This window comes from Pipistrellus kuhlii, unplaced genomic scaffold, assembly GCF_014108245.1.
Source record: "Pipistrellus kuhlii isolate mPipKuh1 unplaced genomic scaffold, mPipKuh1.p scaffold_m20_p_2, whole genome shotgun sequence".
NCBI lineage: Eukaryota > Metazoa > Chordata > Mammalia > Chiroptera > Vespertilionidae > Pipistrellus > Pipistrellus kuhlii.
Window position 1 is genome coordinate 17,267,597 of NW_023425515.1, and position 6,990 is coordinate 17,274,586.

Sequence of the window (6,990 nt, forward strand, 5' to 3'; positions counted from 1 at the left end):
GATTTTTCACAATTTGTCCTGCGGCGTTTTTTTTAAAAAAAAAAAGTCCAGATTTTAATCTTTCCAAAAATCGGGACTTTTTTTTTTTTTTTTTTAAACGCCGCGGGACATATTGTGAAAAATCGGGATGTCTGGTCACCTTACTGTAATGTTTTTAGCCACAATAACCATGTGGGAGTTGTACAAGTTTACCTTCTCCCCAAGTGAGACTTGGCAACAGTTACGGCCTCTGCGCGCGATGTTGGTAATGTGTGTGGGACCTGTGTCCCTTGGCTCCCTTCGCTCGCCTCTCTCCATTTGCGGGGCGCAGTGTAGCAGGGGAACCCCAGGGGAGTGCTAGCCTAGATGTGTAGGGACAGGCACGCTTGCAATTTAAAACGACCCGCAAGGAATCCGGAGAGGAGTGCTTTATAGTGCTTTTGGGAGACAGGAATCAGAACTGCATGGACTCCCCAAAAAAGGTCGTGGAGGAGGAGTGGTAGGTAGCAGGGTGCATGGAGGGGAAGGCTGAATGAGTGGGAGGGCTGCTGCTTTCCCGGCCTGGGTTGTGAAACTCAGACCCACAGGGCAACAGCGCCCAGCCCTGGGTAATCTGGAAAATCCCTTCTTTCCAAAAATAGCCCGGGGAAGAGAATCTCACTGGGGTAATCGGATTGTGCCCGGAGAGCCTGTGTCTTCCTAGGTGGTTAGTGCAATTAGACAGAGTGGGAGAAGTTATTCTCTCTCTTTTTTTTTACTCTAATAATAGCAATTCCCAAAGATTTCTTAAAATTTGAATTCACAACAATGATTCTGAGCCAAACTGCCAAGTCTAGAGTTGATCTTGGTTTACTTCATCCTTTTATCCCCACTCTTGAACTTCTGAGAGGTTGCCCGGGGATGAGGTGCCCCATTCCCTTTCGGTACATAGCTACCCTGTTTCCCTGAAAATAGATGCGCTAGGTCTTATTTTCAGGGGATGTCTTATTTTTTCCATGAAGAAGAATATGGTACACATTTATTGTTAAATGAAAATAAAGGAAATTTATTACCTGTATACGGTACGGTAGTACGGTACTTGTCAACACAAACCAGACAAACTGTGAAGCCTACAGTATCAAGAATTTACTCATTTATTCAATGACAATCATGTCATCATCTTCTGGAACATCATCATAACAATCCAATTCCTGAATTTCCTGGTGAATTTCTTGTGACTCCATTTCTTTCAGAATCAGTGGACCAAATCTCTCATGTTTAGCCTGGGGGGGGGGGGGGCTTATTTTCGGGGGGATGCCTTATATTTCACTCAGAAGGAAACCTGTAAGTAGGTCTTCTTTTCGGAGGATGTCTTATTTTTGGAGAAACACAGTAGTCATTCTGAAAATGACATCTGTGTAATTGACTCTTGGCAATTACTGCTCAGAAAATCTCATGGCTGCACTTGCCTGGGCATTGTGCTGCTGGGTCTGCCAAGAACTGGTTCTAAGACTTTCAGCAACCAGTTTTCACCCCTTGAAGTTTCACTGGGCCCCTGGAGGGTCTAAAATTCTTTAGAATTCTGGTCATCCAGACATCTTGCTCCTAAACTCATCTTTGGTTCCTAATTCTTCTTCATTCTATTTTGCTTAATTAGTCCTGTTGTTCCTCCCTCTCAGGAGATTGTCCTTGAATCTGCCTGTTCGGTCTGTTCTGCTATGTCTGCTGTTACTTCGTGCCTGCACCACTACAACAGATTTCTTTCTTTTTTTAAAATATATTCTTATTGATTTCAGAAAGAAAGGGAGAGGGAGAGAGAGAGAGAAACATCAATGATGGGAATCATGGATCTGCTGCCTCCTACACACCCCCCACAGGGGATTGAACCCAGAACCTGAGCATGTGCCCTTGACTGAGATCGAACCCAGTACCCTCTTCTCCGCAGGCTGATTCTCTGTCCACTGAGCCATACTGGCCAGGGCATACAACAGTTTTCTAAATGATCTTGCCACCATTCTCTCCCATCCCTCCTCCATCCTGGGAAATTGGTAACTAGCAAAATATCAGTTTCTTTACCCCACTTCCTCAAATTAAAAACTCTGGAGATAAATGATAAAGCTTAGACACCTTTTGGAAGTTGAGGCTTTCTATAATCTCAACTTACCTTGTCATTCCTTTCCTTATTGCATCATCACCTCACCTTATCTCCCTCCCTCCCCCTCTTGTCTCTGCCTGAACCAACATCAGCCAGACCTGTCTCCTCACTGACATGCCATTTGCTTCCGGATTTCACACTTTTCCCTCATTCTATTTCTCAGGCCTGCAACATTCTTCTCCTGTCAATCAAATCCTACCATTTTGCAAAGATCCAGATGAAGTTCTACCTTTTGCCAGAAGCCTTCCCCACCAATCTAGCTTTCGTTAATTTTCTGTCTTTGGATTTCCTCAAAGTATTTATGACCTCTAGTATACATTTTGACACAGGATTCCATACTATAATGCATTGCTGTTTGACCACTTCCCGATGTGTGTCTTGACTTTTTTAAACAGTGCCATTTTGGGGTTTATTTTGTATTCTCTACAGAACCTGGTAGAACTACTATATGGTAGATGTCTAATCAAAACTTTTGCACCGAGTTATATGTTTTTCTCCTCATGCCTTGCTTGGCAGCCTGGTCTTGCCTTTTCCTTTCCGTCCAGAGGCCCGTTTCACCCTCATCCTACCACCACAGCCCTCTCTCCCCAATAGAGAGCTGCAGGTCCCAGCATTGTGTTCTCTTTGCAGCACTTGTAACAGAGCAGCCATGGTTCCACTTCTGCTCAAATCCCTGTCCTCACGGGGCTGGGTAAATAGCCCACGTCCGTCCTACCGGCATGGGCTGCAGAACAGGAGGCTGGAGTTGCTATAACTAGAGAGTTTGGGGGGAAAGGGAGTTCACCAGAAGCAATGCAGTGAAGTAGTTTTGTGTCTGAATGTGGACATAGGCTCTGGGACAGTTTTTGGAGGTGTGTTCAGAAATCAGGCGTGTGTGACTAAGAGTTAAGGCAGGGCCAACTTAATAAGCTAAATTATAAAACCAACAAAACCCCAGGTTTGCTTTGGGAGCGAGCTCAAAGTTAATATCTATTCTCTTCTTTTTCATACAAGGACACTAAAGTCCAAAGAGGAGACTGCAAATAGTAGATACACAATACTTGCTGACGGCAAATGATCCTGCCAAGCCAGTCCTTGGATGGATTCATCCTATAATATTTAATGTCAGAAGTAGACCAACGACTGACATGGACCAAGATGTTGAGAAGCTTTGCAATAGAGAACTACACAAAGTAAAAGGTAAAGGCCCCATTCCTATCTATTTGTACCCCCGAGTCTTTCACCAAAATTATCTAAGTACCTTCCCCAGAGGTAATAGCATGATGTCTCTCCTTCCAGATACATACATTTCTCTATATAATATATACAAATTGTTAATTTCACATAAAAGGGAACACACTATATATATCCAACGCAGTGTGGGATGGTACTTTTCTATATAATCCAATAAAGACAAATTGTCACTAAATAAAAATTTTAAATATACTGCAAATGCAGGCCTGAAATGCTTATTATTAGATCCAACAGCCATAAAGTTACTGTGTCATAATAATTTCTAGATATTTACTCTCACTGAGGACTCATAACAAAGTTGGATGCCTGTCTGTGGACCACCCTTTGAGTGGTATTACTCTTTGAATTAAAAAAAAAAAAAAAAAAAAAAAAAAAAAATATATATATATATATATATATATATATATATATAATTGATTTCAGAGAGGAAAAGGGAGGGAGAGACAGAAAAATCAAAGATGAGACAGAATTATTGATCAGCTGCCTCCTGCATGCCTCACACTGGGGACTGAGCCGAAACCCAGGCATATGACTTGACAAGAAATCAAACTTTGACCTCACTGGTCAGGCATCTCTTTGATTTTTTTTTTAAATAATGAGTGTGTGTGTGTGTGTAACTATAATTGCAATTAATTTTTTTTTAATTTTCCCAATTCAGTCTGATAATAGAAATAGGTTCAAGGTACAGAAATAGTTCTTCAGATGGGTTAATTTAGTAAATAGTCAAACAATGTGGCAAAAAAAAAAGGAGGTAGTATGTGATCTGGGTTTTAAAGACTGCATGGGCATTTGCCAGATGAATAAATGTGGAAGAGCATTTTAGTCAGAGGGGAAACAGGAGCTAGGGTGGGAGGTATGAGGTTGCTAGGGGTGATGAGAAATATAAGGGACATCTGTTGTTTTACCCCAGTATTCAATCGCCCTTCAGTTTTCCCTCAGGGACCCATAACTTCTCCTTAGTGTAGGTGGTTTGGGTGGGGCTGACCTTTTCCCCAGCTCATGAGCTAATCAGCATTGCCCAGCCCCTTCACTTCCTCTCAGCTCTCAGCGATTAGTTCGGAATGGCAAACAAGTCCAGGACTTTTGCTGGAACCTTGGCCAGGGCTGGGAGATAAATACTTATTCCTGCTGGGATTGCTGAGAGGAGGATGTAAGCTCAGAGTTACAGACTGCGTGGAGAAGAGGGCCAGTTTGAGACTGAATCCAGCAGAGAAGAAAAGCAGAACAGAGATAGAAACCCAACCCAGTGACGTCATTTATGGCCCTGCATGTAGCCATACCCCATAGTCTATCCCTGGGATTTTCAGTTTCCTAAACAAATAACTTCCTTCTTATTCATTCACTCTTAAACTCACCTTCACTAAAAGACTTACACAAGGAATATTATGGAGTGATAGAATATTGTGTGTGTGTGTGTGTGCATGTTCGTGTGCATGTCCGTGTGCATGTGCGTGTGTGTGTGTGTGTGTGTGTGTGTGTGTGTGGCTGCAGAAGCAGGCAGGGCTAGGATATGAAGGGCTGAGAAACAGGCCCTCATTTCTGGGGGACTCCTAGGAGCTCTGGAGGGTGTAAAGTAGTGATTACTCCAACAAGAAGCTCTAATATTAAGAACATTAACTTCCTCAAGCTTTTCTAGTGGTTTCATTTTTGTTCTGGTTTCTCTCTGATTGGGGCTAGGCCCATGATGGGCAAACTGCAGCTCTTGAGCCACATGCAGCCTGGGCAAATCTATTTTGAAGAAGTGGGGTTAGAAGAAGTTTAAGTTTAAAAAAAAAAAATTGGCTCTCAAAAGAGATTTCAATCATTATACTGTTGATATTTGGCTCTGTTGACTAATGAGTTTGCCGACCACTGGGCTAGGAAATTAAAGGTAGAAAGGACCAAGCAGGCCCCTGAAAATTATGTTTTAGAAAATTTTCCTTTTAATGATTGAAAGTTAATTTTGAATAATGAACTAGCTCACCCTGTTTAGTCCTCTTTTCTATTTACAATAAAAATTCAGTGCAAGCAGATTTTCAGGGCAGAAACTTTTAGGAATAATAAAAACCAGCTTTTCTGAAGCTTCCTACACAATTAGTTTTCTCTGCAGGAACAAGAAGTAACTCTGGGAACCTGAGGATCACAGTTAGCCAGTGTGAACGTTTAAAACAAAAACTGAGCCTCACCCTAGTTGGTTGGGCTCAGTGGAGAGAGCCGTGGCCTGCAGACTGAAGGGTCCTGGTTTTGATTCTCCTCAAGTGCACATGCCCAGGTTGTGGGCTCCATCCCCAGTAGGGGGCGTGCAAGAGGGAGCCTATCAATGATTCTTATCATTGATGTTTCTATCTATCCCTTCCTCTCTAAAATAAACATATTTTTTTAAAAAGAGAATTCTCAATGAAAAAAAAAAAAAAATAGAGGAGCCTCACTCATATCAAGTCCTCTGCAAAGAGTTATCAGGTCTCTTTACCCTAGAACAATTCCCTAGAAATTTTGTCTTTTATGCTGCTTTTCATGATTTCTGGCCTACTCTTTTGCAGCATGTCCCTCAATTTGGATTTGTCCAATTGTGTCTTTATGATTAGATTCAAGTTAGGCATTTCCCCAGGAATGATGTTGTATCCTTCTTCAAGCTTCACATCAAGGGGCACACAATGTCCAATTTTTTGGTTAATTTTGGTCATTTGGCTACTGTGGGGCCCACTAGATTTATCCATTAAAAAGGTCCCTTTATACCTTCGTAATTAATAAACAGTCTATAAATAGCATTCCTAATAACAGATCTTACCCACATTATTTCAAAGAAGAAAAACTGTCCATAATGAAAATCGGTAGAGATAGAATTATTCCCACAAACCTCTAGTGTGAACCCAGTAAACAATTACGCTTGGTGTTAAGACCAAACTTCTAGGAGCCTAAAGAAATGTCTTTCTGTGATCTGTTGGCCATTTTAGAACTTAGGAAATGTAATGGTCAACTAATTAGAAAGAAACATCTGAGGATAAGGAAAAAAAAGACTAAAGTGACCAGAGAATAACCAAATGCTAAACAGAGTCCATGAAATGCTAAAAGAAAAGGGAAAATACCACAGAATTCAGGAGAGTCGCAAAAACCACATTAAATGTGAGGAAAGGAAAGTTTGGAGATACAAAGTGACTTGAAGAAGATTTTAGAACTATTTTTCTTTCCTTTTTTAAAATTTGTTTCAGAGAGAGGAAGGGAGAGGGGGAGAGATTGAATTATTAATTATGAGAATCATTGATTGACTACCTTCCATATGCCCCTCTACTGGGGGGTCAAGCCTGACCCTGGGCATGTACCCTTGACTGGAATGGAACTCCGGACCCTTCAGTGCACAGGCCACAGCTCTATCCACTGAGCCATACCACCAGGGCTAGAACTAGTTTTCTGATGCCGAGTCAGTATTCCTCCCATGACCGTGCCCAAGGCTCTATTGCCATACCGGTTCCCAGGTCAGGTGCAGCGTTAGGACGGTGTAACATCTGTTATCAATGGAAACAATCCGTGATGCATATCTTACTATGTAACTGAAAGCACACACTTTCTCCTGCCCCACCAGAAGGTGCTTTAGAGGAAATGTTATTTGGATGGACTAAAATCATGTACATTGGGACATTAAACTGAGACCCAGTCTACTTTTTTTT

The 6,990-nt window shown here is 41.8% G+C and overlaps 1 non-coding gene across 1 annotated transcript; it reads left to right on the plus strand.

The window, feature by feature from the left end:
* Positions 1-6,212: 6,212 nt before the first annotated feature.
* Positions 6,213-6,322, plus strand: LOC118725138. The gene has a single exon (XR_004989879.1). It is a non-coding gene; the product is annotated as a small nucleolar RNA SNORA2/SNORA34 family (small nucleolar RNA).
* Positions 6,323-6,990: the final 668 nt, after the last annotated feature.